At 43.4% G+C, this 18,656-nt stretch overlaps 1 pseudogene across 1 annotated transcript in view; it reads right to left on the bottom strand.

Annotated features, from left to right (window-relative positions):
• The window catches only part of LOC149347179 (sodium-coupled monocarboxylate transporter 2-like), a 44,133-nt pseudogene that overhangs the window by 22,263 nt on the left and 3,214 nt on the right, over nucleotides 1-18,656 (bottom strand). Inside the window, exons 2-10 of the transcript XR_016292506.1 lie at nucleotides 15,819-16,079; nucleotides 13,556-13,621; nucleotides 12,456-12,507; nucleotides 11,614-11,681; nucleotides 7,848-8,005; nucleotides 6,515-6,657; nucleotides 5,820-5,949; nucleotides 3,682-3,770; nucleotides 3,048-3,157 (exon numbers count right to left, since the gene is read on the bottom strand). The product of XR_016292506.1 is annotated as a sodium-coupled monocarboxylate transporter 2-like (transcript). The remainder of the gene's footprint in view (nucleotides 1-3,047; nucleotides 3,158-3,681; nucleotides 3,771-5,819; nucleotides 5,950-6,514; nucleotides 6,658-7,847; nucleotides 8,006-11,613; nucleotides 11,682-12,455; nucleotides 12,508-13,555; nucleotides 13,622-15,818; nucleotides 16,080-18,656) is intronic.

The raw sequence follows: 18,656 nt of genomic DNA, 5'->3' as shown, positions 1-18,656 counted from the left end.
TGAAGAAAAAAGCCTTCGTGGCGGAGTGGTAGCGTCTCCGCTTCAAATGCCAAAGGCCCTGGTTCGATTCCCACCCTCGGCGCAGTTTCTTTTTATACAGTGACCCCGAAAGGCGGACAAATCTCCCGACACGGCTGCCGACGCGTCTGCTAACGATAGTATGAGGCATTAAATTAAAGGCTTTCGCCTTAATACTTGACCTGCGACAACGACTGGTGTACGTATGAAGGTTGCACTAAAAAAAGTTGCATGGTCGAGAAGAAAGATTACTGATATCAACAATCTGTTCTGTACTTTTTAGATGTACTGCAAGAAAAACCACTAGTTTTACGTTTTATTTATAGGGCACTCCAGGCCGGGATGTCAATATAGTTTGTCTGCTATTTTCTTTAACTGTACTGAACTGCGTTGCTTAAAAGGTTACTGCGAGGGAAGTTTATATGAAGTAATTTTTTTTTAATCTTTAAAACTTGATAACTAAATGATTCTGGGAGTTATGTGAATGGTGCCTTCACTGAGTTGGTGTTGATAATGGCGGGCACAAGATGTGGAGACAGCGGACGCAGTAATGTGAATAACAGCCAACTTTCTTAAATTCTTCTGTTAATTGACGGCTTTATGCTGCACGCGCAGCTTTGAAGGCTTCATTGATTCGTGACTCCTCCAATTTAAAGAATTTGCCTAAGTGCGATAGGTTCTAAGTTATTCATCAATCATTTGTCTACTATTTCGGACCTCATTTCGAAACTTTGAACGCAGCATGCGCCGAAAGTGTTGCATGAAGAAAGAAAGCAGAAGAATTAATTCATGAATAACTCAGCACCCATCAGACCTAGCAAGTTTCTCTTAATTGGATAAGTCACTATTCAATATAGTCTCAAAGAGTGCGATTGCAACATGCATCAAGAACGAAGGCATTAATAATATTCGACATATTTTGATTAATTATTCGCACTACTTTCACCTCCATGCCGCTGTCTCATCTGCAGTGAGCCCTAGAGACTCAGTGAAGGCAGCATACACGTGCTATCTAGCGTCCTTTTTTATGAAGCTCTGAAGACTACAAAGTTACTGTCTATAATTGGAGAAGAGCACCGCGTGCCTTTCTGACCTTCATACAACGTACTTCGTGATTTTGCATCATCTCAGGGCGTGCTTTTTATGCTACTTGACCTTAAAACAAAATTTGCTCCTGGCCCAGATAATATATCAAATGTTTTTCTGCATCGATATGCAGAAAAGCTGTCGCATTTCCGTGCACTGATCTTTCGTGCGTCACTGTCTTCAGCGACCCTGCCCCTAGACTGGCTAACGGCACGCGTAGTGCCAGTCCGTAAAAAAGGGGACTCTATTCTTTACTAACAACCGACCAATATCGCTAACCTCATCCTGTTGCAAGATGCTTGAGCACATCATAGCTCACTTCATCAGAACTTTTCTAAACGATAGCAATATACTTTCACCTCTGATGCATGGTTTTCGAAGGGTTTCTTAGCCATAATACAGTTCGCAACTATAATCCATTGCTTTGCTCAAAATATAGACAAATCTAGAGAAATGGACATTATTTTTTTCGACTTCAGGAAAGCCTTTGATCTTGTCTCTTACTCTAGACTTATTGATAAACATAAAATGATTAATCTTCCCTCCTTCATCATGAACTGCTCGCTGCTTACCTCACTGATCGCAGACAGTTTGTTAATATTGATACTTATTGCTCGCGAGAGCATCCAGTAATTTCCGGTGTACCTCAGGGCAGCGTCTTAGGGCCCTTGCTATTTTTGATTTTGATTAATGATATTACGAGTGTAATTACAGAAACCGTACAAATTAGATTGTTCGCAGAGGACTGTGTGCTCTTCAGAAAAGTGTCCAGCCAGGATGATCAAGTGGACCTAAACAAGAATCTTTTAAATATTCTTTCCTGGTGCAACCTTTGGGACATTAAACTGAACGTTAACAAAACTGTGTGCATGAAAATAACCAAGAAGCTAAATAACCTTCCTTTTCCCTACACCCTAGGCACTGAACCGCTAACCGAAGTGAATGAGTATGAATACCTTGGTGTCACGTTTACAAATAGTCAACTGGAATACTCACATAAGTAATGTATGTGACGATGCTTTCTAGAAAATTTGCTTTCTAGGCCATAAACTAAAGCATGCTCTTGCCGAAACTGAACCTTTAGCTTATACATCAATAATTAGGCCAAAGATCGAATATGCATGCATGGATAGGACCCCTACACCAAAGCTAACATCGACGCCCTTGAAAAAATGCAGCGTAGGGAAGTTAGGTTTATTTTTTTTTTAAGTATCGTACAACTGACTCACCAAAAGCTCTAACGAGGCAACATAAAATACAGACACTTAAAATGAGAAGAAAAATACAGTGTCAAAAATTTATCTTCCGTCTCAGAAATAACCTTCTCGCTCTAACTGCTCGCTCCTATATAACACCACTTACTGCATGAAGAGCACGTCATCGACACCATGACTCTCACTCCATATAGCGCCAGACCAACTGTTTTTAAATATTCTTTTTTTCCCACGAACAACAAGCAAATGAAACAACCTACCACAATTACTACTAAGCAGCCCTGATGCCATTGAAGGTTTAATTTGATAACATTACATATTTTCTGAATTTTATTGCTTCCCATTTGCTATGCTTTTTTGTGTGTGGCAATATGCTAGGTATAGCTGTTGCGTACTTTTTCAAATCGTTTTTTAAGCATTTCCACGTCCTTTGCTCAGATACGATCGGAGTTGTGTTACTGTTCTCGCTTTATTCTGTCCCAAAAACAACTGTATTTCACATGTGCACTTGCCACCGCATTTTTCAATTATATTTGATAACTCTTACGCCCCTCCTGCTTGGGCCGCAAGGCCTGCAGTATTGAATAAATAAATAAATAAATAAATAAAATAGCACAAGTTGCGTGGGCATCTCGCAATTTTTTTTATATGCAACAAACTTTTTACAGTTTTATTACTCCTGGGAACAATTTTCTGCGCATATTGCCCCAGAGACGTTGTCTGACGCACCTAATAGCCGCATCACGTTCACGGCACGGCGCTCACTCATCTTGAAGTACAGCACGACAACATCGATGTAGAAGGTGGCTGCGTGAGAGTTGACCACAGATGAGACGGTGCTGAAATTGGATGAACAGCGTATTCCGCATATATCAATAACAAGGCCTGTACTTTGCGAATGAAAGCACAGAGTAGGACAAATTTTAGAAGATTTCATGTCGGTTCCAAACCTTTGATAGGCGCCAGTCGGTCGTGTAGGCTTTTGTAAGCGTTAACGGATGATGTTGAAATATTTTTCTGCTACGTTTTTCACTCTGCATTTGAAGCCCCTTAGGGCACTTGCGAATAACTAAAGTAAATGTAAAACCGAGTTTTCACATATCGACAATCTGCACAACCACTCAACTTAGAAATCACTCCGTGCTCTGAAGTTTCCACGGGTAGAGGGAACTGCGTCCATTGTATCTTTTTTCGTACCATTAATCAGCATCTTTTGACGGAAGGCATGGCCACAAAATAGAAAGCGAAACAACTCATTCAAAGCGATGGAAGTCACCTGACACCCTAACCGTCCGAATTACGAATAGACTTCGGCAAAGGCGTTTTCTGCTGCCATAAGAAATATGCATATACTACCTCTAACCTTGTGGTAGCGCCAAGGAGTCCTGCCAGAAACAGTCCACGCAATGCCGCAACGCCTGAAAGGCTTTCTCTGATGTAATAAGGAAGCATCTGAAAAAAAGCACAGTTGACTTGAAATACAATGCACGGAAACTAGGTGTGTCGATAAAAGGCAAGAGCAAATCTTCTAGGCTAGCAAGGTGCCAGTTCTTCTGTCTATTGTCCCGAAGTAAGTTTATGCCGGCTAGGGCAGAATAAAGATGTATTGTATTGTATATCACATACCAGTGAATTTCTTCCACTGCTAGCGTAGAGAGCAACGGTAGCAAGAAGCTTTCCACATACTACTAAACACATATACGCACTATACAGTGCGCAGAATTATTTCTCAGAATCCATAGGTTCCGTACCTTGAGCTAAATAGTGACTTCGAAGCACCAACCGCTCTTCTAATTGTGGGGACTAAGAACGCGCCTGAAGGCCTCCAAAAACGCTCAGCCAATACCTTACCACCAGGCCACTGGCTTTGCTTTAAGCCTAGCGCCAGCGCGCTGGAGACTGCAGCGCCATTTCGTTTATTTAAAAGCAAGCGTCAGAGTGCGAGAGACTGCAGTGCCATCTCGTTTATTTAAAAGCATGCAGGAGGCGCGAAGGTCGCGCAGCGGGACATAGGGGGCACAGCGCTCTTCGGCCAAGAGCGCCTCCGAACGGCGTGCGAGTCGCGCCAGTGTCATCGATGAACAACGGCGTGGCAACCATGTGCGCGTGACGCGCCATAAATATCAACGGCGCAAAGCGGGTCAGGGCCACCATTTTAACGCCTGACATCTGATGGCCTTGTGACCGGCAGAAATGAAAGCAAAGCAAGCGAACTCTGACTGTGCCGTCGCTTCCAGCTGTCTTGGAGTGGGAATGGGGTCCGTCGCAAACAACGCACTAAGGAATCAAGCTAAAGCATTGAGAGCAGCTGCAGAAATTGCAAAACCATAAGCTGGATCTGCCTTGAGCTTATAATCCGCACTACCACAGGCGCAGCGACCGTTAATTGCTTGCGCACGCAGGAAATGAAAGCTGGAGGCCAGTAATGTATTTATGCATTCAGAACATGCAGCGGTTCTCCAAAACGAGAGGGACGGTATAACATGCTCCTATTTAAAACAAGCTTTGCAGGTGTGAAAATGTCCGACTGACGACCAGAGCCAGTATTGTGACCGGGGAGACCGCTCTGATAAAACCAAGATTTCCGAACAAATAACCTCGGCCAGGAATTCAAGCAAATAGTTAATATCTCCAATAAAGCTACATGTCAGACTCAATCCTTACTTGCCGTTTGTTGTAAGCGCTGTATATGAGCGAAGTTAAGTAGCGATGTTTATAACAGGTATTAAAGTTACATCTCCGGAAACAAAAAATGTGCGGTTAAAATGGGTATTTAGAATATGCTTCCTGGGAATGAATTTGTTTATATCGGCGCCGAAAACGGTAATGATGACGAATATTGCCGAGGTGATACCTTATTTTTGGTTTTGCATGCTCCTTGCTATTCGGCTCTGACACTGAGTTTATCGCTTCCTTTTGCTACACGGAATTCATTCAAATCGGTAGAAAAATGCATGTCACCTCCAAACAGAGCCAATATTTTGTCTAGTATTGTTCTCTACGTCGCAATAACCATTTTTCAGTTTTCATATTCTATATGTGCTTTTCTCACTGCTGTCTTTTTTTCGTTTCATCATTGGATCTTGCTTTGATGGTCGTCAGTTAAGTGACTGCCACTGCTTATGGCATCTCGCTTGTCTTCTCGTGTATCCTCCCCAATTTTCATGCGTGTTAGCGCTGTGGTTGAATAATTAAATAAAAATAAATAAAAAATTGATTTCTACTGTGAACTTTTTTAACGTCAAGGAGTGGTATGAGCTTTTACGGCACCTATAGCGAAGTTTCTCAGCTGACTTGACACTGATCACGGCTGAACGCGCCAATGTGTCGCTTTTACCGCCAGTGAAGTTTTCTGCTTCAAAGAAAAATGTTAGTCGAAATAAACAGTCTGGTTTTCAGTGTAAGTGCATCTGCCTACGTTTTTACCTGGCTGCCTCCGACAATACGTTTCACTACCATTGACACTAGCCTTAACTGCAGTCGCACCTTTGTGCAGCTCACCTGATCGTAGCTGCCAATGACTCCACTCAGCACTGGATCGCAGTCTCTGTACCAGTAGACGATTGTTAGGCCAGCAACGGCCACCAGGAGAAAAAAGAAAACGACGAACACGGCAGCGGTGACCGCTATTCTGCACGGACCAATAAGAGAACAACCTTGTCGCACATTTATGAGCTACACTTAGCGGGAAAGCAAATTGCCAGACTTAAAGAAACGGTAGCATGGGGCAATATGGTAACATAAGTATAGTGTGGACACTTGATGAAGCCAACTTGAAGCGCACCAAGAATTTGTACGAGATAGGAGGAGACCGAATTAATTGAAACCTTTTTTTGTAGATGATCGTTACTGGTAGGAAGTATCACTTCTATTGAGCCATAAATACGAATAAAGCGAATTTTTATTGAGGTGATTCTAGTCAACATGTGTAGCGTGAGCCCCCCTCCCTCTCTCTTCCCGCTATGAATGGGTCGATTCCCAGGCATACTTAGACCATACAGTCCAAACAGGGACATTCTCGAACACGTCCGATCTGTGGCATATATATTATCCGATATACCCGAGACACACCAAGGTAGGATTTTATCGTGGCAGTGCATGGACTCAGGACTTTGGGGCAACGACGCTACGTCAACGCCTCTTGAGCCAAAGAAAGCGCCTCCGAGAGCTGTCACCCTAATGTGATGTGGGCTTACACTTTCGTAGCTTGCACTGTCCTCGCTGCCATGTACCTCTCTGCACCACCATTTGGTCAAATCCCATCCGCACAAAGATGTGAGGCAGCCCACCGATGAGGCAACTCCAGACGTTTTCGTCGCTCGTGATATCGAAATCTGTTCTGTCGGTTGAAGAAAACATGATTAGGCAGCGAGTTCCTAAACAAAAGCCGGCTTTATTCCTTTTTCTTTTTCAAATGCTCTCGTGTAATAGGGATGTCTGCGCGCACCAAACTCAGGAGTTGGCTTTCCGTTCAGGAACAGCCAAACGGCAGTTCAGAGGACATCACCAGAACTCATAATATATATATTTTTTCTCTGTCAGGGGTCTCTTGCGCGCATATTGGAAAATGCCCATCGTGTTTTGAAATGTAAACCTGACTCATTAGCTAGAAACTGGCATAGTTTGTTTGTCCTGTTCATGTTGTTGAAAGAACCCGCAAACGGGGCGAAAATTAAACAACGCGACGCGCATCTAACTGAAGAGAATATGAAAGAGTACCAAACGGCTAACTGGTGAAATGATCCACGCTGAGGAACGGTCTGAAACGATACGCATTGTTTCATGAAGATGGTGGACGCGGGGAAATAGCAGGCTGCTGTTGATTTTCTCTGAGCCCATCCCATGTAGGCGTACAGGCTTGTATGAAACTAGGTGCTCTCAATTGCGGACAGGTGAGGTGTTCTTTATGTCACAATTTTAGAACTTTTATAGGAGCAATTCTCTCTGCTAATTTTTGCAATGACATTGTGCCTAGCGAAAAACGAGGAACGAACAGAAACTCGACGATTGCCAAGAAAAATATATATGCAGTCGTAAGCTACTAGACCTGTATTCTCGAAATGTTCTTGATACCTAAGAAACTGCTTTCTCAGCGTATTGTCCTTGGAATGCATCAACGTTTCAGATTCGTGCTTTCAGATGCACGTCATCCATGACACGCTCAATTTTGCAAGTACTGACAAGAAGACAATAGTAAAAGAGTCAGGGATGCATGGCACAGGCTACAGCCTCATGCAGAAGAGACAGTGTGCCATCGACCTCTCGGAACATTTCGAGATGATAACAAAAAACATTTAGGTGTGCGCCTTGTGTATATTTATTTTTTCACGATTTTGCGTTCGCTTAGCGCGCTAGGATAGTTGCGTCTTTAGACAGAACAGAACTTTTCTCTTCACCTAGAATTTTCAGTGAAAACAGTTCGAATAACACTCACCATACCTATGGACTGTTTTTTTTTTCTAACAGGCGGAAAATGCCACCCAGGTATATATATACGCTACAAGTCGTTTAAATATCCAGAATTCTTACCTGAACACGTAGTCGGTAGCGTTGATGTCTGCCAGTGATCGCAGCGGTGGAGTCACGGTACTGGCGTCATAAATGACTTTTGCGATAATCGTTAACGGTGACACAAACATCACTAGAGCTTGAACGCAGTCCGCCCAAACTACACCACGGAGTCCTCCCTTTTGGTGAGAATATAGATATGGATACAGAAAACAATCAGGGCTGCATATCAGCTTGATACCGCTGTACAATACAGTTTAACGTAAAACCGTCTGCTCTGACATTTCAGAACGTATGTACACTACCTAACCAGCACCTCTTATTCATACTGGTGGACTTCCACTCCTGGGAGACTTCATCACGAGGTCTCCCAGAAGTGGAAGTCCAGTCAATCTTTGGAATGGAGCCGTTGATGTCGACTTTCTACGCTCCGCAGGGACATTATACCAGACATCAGTAATCATGGCTTCAACAGCGAAAGCTTCACCATGGCTGACCATTCAAAATATCTTTCTCACGTGTACCATTTTCCAGTGGAACGCTCGCGGTTTACGCTCGAAACTCTGAGATTTCTGGCAGCTCGTACGAGCGTACCACTTCGCTTTCATAGTCATCTCTGAATCGCACGGATATTATTTCCCCTATTCGCAACTACGAGATGATGTCAGTAGGTTGCTAATAGGCTTTCGAAAGGATATCCCGGCATCCTTGGTTGCTGTTCCGCCTCACAGTGAGAATGAATACCTGCGCGACGTAATAGTAATTGACCGACAACAATACACTCTCATTGGCGCATACCTTTAGCCGGGCAGGCCATTCGACGCTCCAAGGCTTGCAAACATGATGCAAAGGACGCCCTCTGCACATATTATCTGTGGAGACTTCAATGCTCACTATGAAATTTGGGGTAGCTGACACACATGTGCCCAAGGTGCCAAGCTTGCACAACCTCTCGTAACACATTCATTTGAGCCGCTAAATGATGGCATCATAACCTACCTCCGAGACCTGACGACTGCCAGCACTGACGTGACCTTTGTAACAAGATCAGCAGCCCACAACTTCCACTGGTGCTCCAAGTCAGAAACACGTGGAAGTGATCATTCCCCAGTCCTCATATCAGCTGTCCGTGCGCAGACGGCGCCAAAGAAATTCCTTGGAAAATCTACTGACTGGGATGCATAAAAGAACGCTGCGAGCAGAGGAATTACTGCCGTAACCCGGAATGAGGAATTAGTATCAACAATGGCTTATTGCCTGAGAGACAGTAACCGAATAACAACTAAAAGTGGTAGGCAACCTTAAAATGATGAGGCATTTCAAAGGTTGAAAGGAAAGATCTCAGGACAAAAAAAAACCTTGAAGACCTGCGTGCCTGCCAACGGGAACAACACCACATTCGGCGCTACCTGGATAAACTCAGCCGGCAAAGATGGCGTGACTTTTGTTCTACGCTTAATGTGCGCCAACCAGTACGCAACATTTGACGGATCGTTAGAGGTTATGCGCACTCCACTCCAACAACATCACCACTTCCATGCACGCTCTCTTCATGAACGAATATCCCTAGCAGAAGTCTGAGAAGAATACTGCAAACAGTTGTGAGTGGGGTCAGGACCTTCGACACTCTCCTCAGGTGGTCAATCAGGCATCCCACAGGCGGCAGTGCCAGCGTTGGACCTGCCTTTCGCAGTGGAAGAGCTATCCGCGCCTACTGTGGAATCAAGCAGATGCACGTCCCGTGGTCCCGATGAAGTCACCTATGACACCATCTCAAAGCTACCCCACAACTTCCGTATTCGACTCCTGGAATAATACAATGACTGAATGACTGGTGAAGTCCCCACGGAATGTAAGCTGGCGAATGTTGGGCCCGGTCTGAAACCCTGTAAGCAGCCAAGAAGCTACGCATCCTTCCGGCCCATCGTCCAACTGAGCTGCGTAGGTAAGCTTACGCAGGGAATTATTTGAAAGCGCATCATTTGGCTCCTCGAAAACCGCAATGAATGTCCTCATGAAATGACCGGGTTCCGTTAAAATACGTCTACTACTGATAATATTATAGCTCTCGTCTCATCACACGAAGAGCACTGTCATGCTGGGTGCATCCCAACAGCCGTTTTTCTTGACATCAGGTCTGTTTTGACTGTTTTTCACCACGCAATTCTCGAAGCCTGGGCTAGTCTAGGCCTCGGAGGAAAGCTGTAAAAATAGATTGCACACTGCTTAAAAGAGCGACAAATTTTGATGACAACTTCAAATGGTCCTACAAACTTTTACGCATTGGAGAGGGCCATACCTCAGGGAGCGGCGCTCAGACCTCTCATTTTCAATATTAGCCTTATACAAATAACAAGAAACCTCTCGCGAGGAATACACATAATGACTTATGCGGATGATACATGCATCTGGAGCGCGTCACGTTCACGCTATACCACCTAGCAACGTCTTCAGAGAGCGTTACTGCAGATCTCGATGTACCTACCTCCCCGAGGTATTCGTATCTCCCCCAAAAAGATTGTTGCCATGGCTTTTGACAAGAAAAACGATAGCTCGATATCTGCTCCTCCTAGTTGGACGGTCGCTGTCTTAGGTACGAACTCAGCGCTTCCTAGGTTTTGTGACAAACAGCAATCTCTCGTGGTCACCTCAGATCAAAAACGGCGCGAGAGGATCACTGCAGCATCGCAAGTTTTCAAGTTCATGGCGGGAACGCGGTGGGGCAGCGTGCGCACTATGAACATTGCATTGAGGAGCTCTCCCCAGTGCCTCTAACAATGAACAGTGTTTTAGGTCCCTTAGCATGCCTTAGGTAGCAAAGACATGCAATGAACTCTTTGCTTTCATGTCTAAATGACATTGGGCATCTAGAAAAGCTCTAGTTTCACCTTGCATGCTACCAGCACTCATTCGTCGAGCAGTGAACCTTGTTAGCCCATTTTTCGGATTATGCACTTCATCATTGCATACGTAGCAGCATTACTTGCAGATGCACCATAATGCACTTTTAATAGCCGCATTTAATCTTCTCCCCTTTTCATGTTATTTTATGTTATCTTTTCTGCACTGCTCTCCTTCCATATTTGCCTCCCAAATTTCCTTCCCCAAGCACTACCATGCCATTGATTTTTACACGCCCGGTAAACTCTCTCCTTTTCATTAAAGGGTTTTTTTCTGTCTACTGGTTGGACAGCTATTCCGGGAAAACTTGATGTACCGGAAGAACTTGAGAGCTTTGATCCTGATTTTAAACTTTATCGTTTCTTTCACATTACAAAGCTAGAATCATTATTCATATTTAAATTAATTAAATATTTCTTAACGTCCATGGCTGGATATTAACACACTTTCAGTTAGCAACTTCTTATAAATTCTTCTAGTGTGAACAGAGGTTTTCATTATTTATTCATTCCAGTCCTGCGCCTCAGGCTTAGCTGTATTTCCAGAAATGAAGCTTTTAACAAGTTTGACAGCAAATCCTAGTTACTGCTCTCAGTAATTTCAAGTTCTAATCGCTTACAAAGAATACAGACCTTCCAGCTAGAAATATGGTTCAAAGAAATATACTGTTGCAAGTAATCTTGCATTAATTTCATAACGTGCCACCGCATACGACTTTTAGTTTTGCCACTTATTCCCGCCCGCAAATTAATCATGTCAAGTAAAGATTTTAAAGTGACATTGAAGTAATGAGATTATTATATACACATATGCACGTCATGAATTCAACGAATGTTGATTATTGATTTATCTTTAAGTGAAGTTAAAAAATGTAGCTAAAGATTACCAGTGCCGTGTAGATGGTGCCTGCCAACCCAATGGCTATACTCGTGTAGACGACTGATACAGAAAACACTGCAGAAAAGAAGCAGAAAGATTGGTCACAAAACTAAATATACCAAGCCTTCTATGAGATATCATACCATAATCATATAATCTTAGTATATAATAATATTACATATGATATATTGTAACGTTGTGTAATAATATAGTATAATCATCATATAAGACAGACATCATTCCAGCGCACACAACACACTGACGAAGAGAGTAGACACCATGGACGCCTGACTTCACCTGAGGTATATTCCACAAAACAGGCTTTTTATGTGCGAAGGAGTACTAGTGACACCTGGGGCCTAAGCCTTAAGACGACGTCATTTACTGGTGCTTCTTTAGTAATCAGAGTCGCTATAAATGCTCTGAGCGCTCCATACGTGTATGCCGATTAACTCTTGTTTTCGGGTTTTCGCAGTTGGAGTAATAGTGGTCCCCTTGTTTCGAAATTCAGCCTTCCTGTCCTGGCGTCAAACCCTGCGTGGTGTTTCCCGTGAACAAAGATCACAGTAATCTTTGTCTCGGAGGAGCAGTACAGAATCAGCACTTGAGGAGAAAACACTTCCGTCCTTTGACTTGTCGCACATAATACAAGGTGATGGTGTCCTCCCAGATCTTCACAAACTTAGAGGTAGTAGATGACTATACGTCATCCCATAGACGTGACTAGTGACAGCACTTTATTCACGGAATCAGATGTTACTAGAAATTATGCTCGAAATCAGGAATCACACTCCAGCATATCTGTGTTGTGCAACATCACATGCCAAAAACAGAACAGGAGGAACTTACTGGTTGAGATTCCTATAGCTGCGCTGTATATTCCCACCGCACCAAGTGTTTGCTGCAGGAGACGCAGTTCTTACATTTGTGCGCGTATGCACTGATATGCACTTCTTCAAAATATTGGCAATATGAATAACCAGGGCGCAAAAGACACCTTCGAGAAAGTAAAGTCCAAATAAAGCGAAAACAACTTCGGTTCTGTTAGTTTAGATGACACAGCTCATCTTCGCATGGCAAGTGCTCCAGATTGCCGCAATGCCACCAAATTTTTTGTGTTTTTTTTTGCTCAAAAAATTATGGCTTCCAAAATAAGTCATGTGCAGGAAGCTCAAAGCCAAACTCTGGGCGCACATAACCCGAACACATCTTCGGGCATGCAGGGGGAAAAAGCACATGTGGAAGTTTAGGAGACTTCGAGACAACATTCACTCAGCTTGCGTCGGTTTGTACGAACTGGCTGCGTTATAATACTTCTCCTTAGAACGAATCGTATTCATGCCATGATAGCAGTCTCTAATCACCATCTTAATTAGGCGCGTTCTATCTGTGGTTAATTGAGCACTGCAAGTGTAAAGTACAATATGCTGACGTTTTCATTTTTACTATTCTGGATATTCCGTGTGTTAAAGAAAGTCTGCTAAAGTAGAAAAACTAATTTGTTGGGAGCGCTCGAAATCGAGCCAAACTAATTTATTTATTTATTTTACAAGTACTGGCAACCTTATGCAAGCTCTTGGGCAGGAGTGGGTATCTGTGACCATACAGAACATATACATATGACAAGAAAGCGCACGTCAAGCCAACAGGTGGTCGACCGCGACAAAATTCGCACGGTTCTTTATACAGAGTGCGATTGTGTGTGGGAAAAAATGTGCCAAGAGTGTAAAAGGTGAATACAGATGAATAGTACATAATCTGGAATTGAGGAGAAAAGAATTTCCTCCTTTTGCATGCCGCACACAACACTCAATGTCGACAGTTTAAAGTTGGTACTGATTATACTTACTTATATTTAAAAAAATTCACACAAACAACTGGCATACAGCAATACAAGATTGGACACATTGAGGGAAAGTTGAATATGAAAGTAAGGGTTCTTTGCTTACGCTCAGAACGAAGTACGCAATGCATGCTGTGATTCCAACTTTGTTGTCGAAGCGTAGACGCAGGTACTAGGCACATGGAAAGAAAAATTTTAAAAAAATTGTAAGGCAATCGAAGTAATTAAGGGGACATGTCTGATATCAGGAGAGTACATTAAGTTTCTGTCGAGTTAATTCCTTCAGAAATAAGGACGCTTCCTTCGGATGCTCTATGGTGCGAAGAAACAATTTTTACGCAGGTGTTACAGAAAGTGCCTTGCAGATATACAAGTCACAAACGCATGATACCATCTGCGATAAGGTTCAATTTTTCGTTCCTGACCACAACCCTCAAGGGTTTTGCCAAGGCTATTCACTTATTTGCATGTCTGCAGGAGAGAAAAGTAAAGAAATATGAATCCAGTGTCAGTGATCGCCTGTGCGAGCACATTTTGAGGCCGGCTGTTGAGTGTTGCGCATTCCGTGACTCACATACTTTATTATTTTTGCATTGTTTCGTGAAAACCGAATATCAATTGAGCAGTTAAAATTCCTACTCATGATGCACTATTCAAAACTTATTCTTCTATTTGGAGTGAACACTTCCAAGCATTAGCAAAAATATGGCGGTCGAGAAGAGCGAAACTCTCTTCAGGAATGAACGATCAGCAGGGGCCAGCTTAGTATTTATTAAGGGCATACTAGTTAGCGAGTTAATACTGAATTTGTATTAACATCTTAATTATCGTACCCTTCAGCTGGAACCTATAGCAAGTACACTGCCGCCGAGAATATGATGTCATGTCAGTCTTTAAAGCGAATAAAAACGCATTCTCTAAAGCCTTTCAGCTCAAGGCAATTGCCTGCCTTTTCGACATAAATTCAAGCCACAGATAATGAGGTGCGCATAAAACTGAGTGTAAACGCAACGTCCTCTGGCGAAGGATTGCAATGCCTGCAGTGGCAAATTCGAACCACCAGCTCTATTCTACCATAGTACGCACTCTCTTTACTCTGTCCCGCAAAAATCACAACCACATCTATGATTATCCTTTATCTGCTACTCACCGACGGAGTAGTTGGGGCATGACACTTTCACCTAAATTGTTCACCTTAATTTTGAACCAAACTCTTTCATACGCATGCATTGAGATGAAGACCCCATAAGAAACTGACATTGCTCCATTCTATTCCTCTGTACTGAAGACAACATCAGTCATATCTTCATACAATAAACGCATGGTGATATTTATTTATTTATTTATTTATTTATTTATTTATTTATTTATACTACCAATTCCTTTTTTGGGATTTTTACAGGAGTGGGTTTTGTCCGCAGTCGACCAGGCGTAAACACAATTTCAAGTGTGCAAAAAGGGCAGTGAAAATTATGGGGACAATCAGAAGAGGCATTAGAAAAAGGCAATACAAAAATAACGCATGAATAATCATCAATTTTTCACTTCACAAATGGTCATGATAAATAAAAATAAATACATTGAAATACATATACATGCAAGACCCCCAAAAATGTTAGAAAAAGTAAAAAAAATAAAAAATCGCAGTTTATTCCTGACAATACACTTTTGTCAGCTAGCGCCAAAAATTTTCCACCAGTTGGCTGTAGAATCGCTGAAACATCAAGAGAGTTCCACTCCCGCGCAGCTCGCGGAAAAAAGAGAACATAAAGGTAATGTATGTAGCAGAATCAACTTTAAGTTTGTTATGCAAAATCATGTACAGAAACTTCAGACGGTGGAGCGTCGCAGGACTAGCTAGCGTATCAAGCCGTCTCAGATAGCATCTGCGTCGGAGAATCGGTGCGCCTATATTTGTTGCAGATAAAGCGCACACTTTTTCGCTGGACAGCCTCAATCGTAGTAATGTTATCTTGCGTGTAGGGGAACCAGGCGACGCTTGCGTATTTTAGTATGGGACGTACGATAGTAGTATACGCCAAAAGCTTGACTTCTTTCGTAGAATATCGCAGGGCTCTGATAACATTAGGCGGCTTACCAAAATTTCTCACGTTAAATCCCTGCCGCGGCCACCGCACTTCGATTGAGGTCACCGCACTGCACATACGCCCGTGTACCTAGGTCTCCAGGCAGGCTAAGAAATATAACTTTGTCGAAACTGGTGCGGAGATACTTCACTACATCGTGCCGCGTATACCGCTTTGTTGAACTGGGCGTTAACTCCTATTAGTTTATTTCCTCGAGTAAAACAGGAGCAATACTGGTTAGTTGACACTGGTTGTGCATCGTGTTTTTCTTAAGACGCTCACCTGAAATATGGATGCCACACGAAGGCCGTATATCAAAGGCACGAGCGCAGTTGCCGAGAAGGTCGCCGCAGCCACGGTGCCAGCTACGACCCAGAGCGTGTGGAATCCGTACGCGTAGTAGTGGCCCACGAAGCCGACGACGTTCGTCCCGTTCGCCACGGAGGCCAGAACGGAGACGGCCAGGGCAGCTGCCGGAATTCTCTGGCCTCCCAAGAATGCTTCCATCTCGGCACTTCCGGCGCTTGCTTTGCTAGAAGTCGTCTGACAATGCGTGATCACAATGCTCAGCGGTGCATCCGCTTTACGAGCTTGTTGTTACACAAAACGGTAATTGCTAAACACATTTAGTTCGCAGCACCTGAATACAAAGAATGAAAGCAAAAAAAGGCTAAAATATTCCGAATTATCAATTCAAGCCAATTTTATTTGCATCTATACATGTACAGATGACGGGAGTGCAGACAAAACGCCAAATGGATTTGGCTTGACGGGGTCTGTACCCCCTACAGAAATGGCACTATGCACAATAAAGAGAACGCAAAGACACAATAATGGATAAACGAAAAAAAAGCATTAGTGAACATTCTCACCATCATCAACATCAGCCTGACTACGCCCACTGCAGGGCAAAGGCCACTCCCATGTCTCTCCAATTAACTCTGTCCTTTGCCAGTTGCGACCATCGTATCCCCACAAACTTCTTAATCTAATCCGCCCACCTCACTTTTGCCCCCCCCCCCCCCCCCTCCCCTGCTACGTTTGCTTTCGCTTCGAATCCACTCCGTTATTCTTCAGGGCCACCGATTATCTTGTTTTGGCATTACATGCCCTGCCCAAGCCCACTCCTTCCTCTTGATTTCGACTAGGATGTCATTAACCCGCGTTTGTTCCCTCACCCACTCCGCCCACTTCCGATCTCTTAACGTTACACCTATCATTTTTCTTTCCATGACTTGCTGCCTTGTCCTTAACTTGAGCTTAACTCTCTTTGTTAGCCTCCACGTTTCTGCCCCATAGGTGAATACCGGTAAGATGCAGCTGTTGTAGACTTTTCTCCTTAGGGATATTGGTAAACTGCCATTCTTAATCCGAGAGAACCTGCCATATGCGCTCCATCCCCGCTGAGAAAAGTTGTATGATGAATTAAACTCATACAGTTTCTCATACAAATATCATAGACTTACCATACAAATCATAGAAAATTATCCTACAAATGTCATACATTTCTGCAAAATCGTAGTCATCATAGAGATGTCATAGAATATCATAAAAATTGTATGTTGTATCATACAAATTGTATGATATTTTCTATGATGAAGCCTCTATGTGGTTATTGCATCACATAATGTTTTCTCTGTAGGGATCCCATTCTTATTCTTCTAGTTATTTCCCTCTCATGATCCGGATCTGCGGTCGCTACCTGCAACAAGTAGACATATTTTCTTACTACTTCCAGCAACTCGCTACCAATTTCAAACTGCTGTTCCCTTGCTAGACTGTTGAACACTACAAAGAACTCCACAATTCAGTAGAACTTCCTGAGGGAGAAATGGCATAATCCCAGCGATTATTTTCTTTGCACTGAAGTGCCACTTCAACCACACTGAGTAACAGAGACAAGGAATAATCGTTGTAACTGTCAAGCCGTTCTTCTTTCTTTCCAGATTACATCTTTGTATGGACCAACACCGCGCCTTTTTTGTAGCGAATGTGAAGCTCTTTGCTTGATTCCTTCATCATTCTACTTGCATTAAATTCGAGCATTATTGATATTTACGCTACCATTCAGCAAGTCCATCTTTCTTGGACATCGCCTTTATTTATGAGGCACTGTGGAATATCGTAAGATTTTCTTTTGAACATATTGATTGGAACGGTCTAATCTTCCCATGCGTAGCAAAATCTTGCTTTTAAAGTTTGCCCTGCGCTCGCACCGAGATGCCAAGACTGCCATAGAAAACCCATGGGGAGCGTTTTTGGCAACAGTTCTGGGCCAGCTCTGGAATATTCTCTTATATTCTGATGAAAATATTGATAGGAATTATATATTCTTCCTATGCGCAGCAAACTGTTAGATGTAAAGGTTATCCTGTGTTCCAACAAGTTTTAACATTTCTGAAAATACCCCATTTCCTAGTTAATAAAACAAATGTAGAAACTAGAAAAATTTTCTTCTGCGACTGATACTGAAGTGTAAAGGAGACAACGGGCATACGCGTGAGCCGCATGGCCATCGCCTTCCTGCCTTCTGAGCAGCGCAAGGGTCCCTGGATTCGTGCTCTTCTCGACTTTCGCTCCGACCCATCGGCGGTTACACCATCACGCGCCCTGCGCCGTCAAGTTTCATATCTTTAGATCAGAGATAACCTACTTTATCGCCGTAATTATCATTCTGATGGACGAAAATGGCTGCTCGTCATTCCTCACCACCTCCGGTTCTATATCTGCTCATGGTTTCACGCTGATTTACAATGCGGTCATGCGGGCCTTTTCAAGACTTACACGCGCCTCCGCCTCCGCTACTACTGGCGTGGCATGTAGTATAATTTCATTTTTAAATACGTACGCTCGTGCCTCGACTGCAAACGCCGCAAGACGCCCACCAACCGCACTGCTGGCGAGTTGCAGCCGTTATCTTGTCCGTCTCGCCCTTTCGACCGAGTTGGCATTGATTGATATGGCCCCTCCCGTATACTGCTTCTGGCAAGCGATGGGTTATAGTTGCGGTCGATCACCTAACGAGGTATGCTGAAACCGCCGCGCTCTCTGCAGCCACGGCACGGGATGTGGCATCCTGTCTTCTGCGTCGGTTCATCCTTCAACACGGTGCCTTTCGTG

This window comes from Amblyomma mixtum, chromosome 4 (genome assembly GCF_055824585.1).
Source record: "Amblyomma mixtum isolate Tamu chromosome 4, ASM5582458v1, whole genome shotgun sequence".
Lineage (NCBI taxonomy): Eukaryota > Metazoa > Arthropoda > Arachnida > Ixodida > Ixodidae > Amblyomma > Amblyomma mixtum.
The sequence above is the reverse complement of the archived record's forward strand: the minus strand, read 5'-3'. Positions and strand labels throughout refer to the sequence as shown.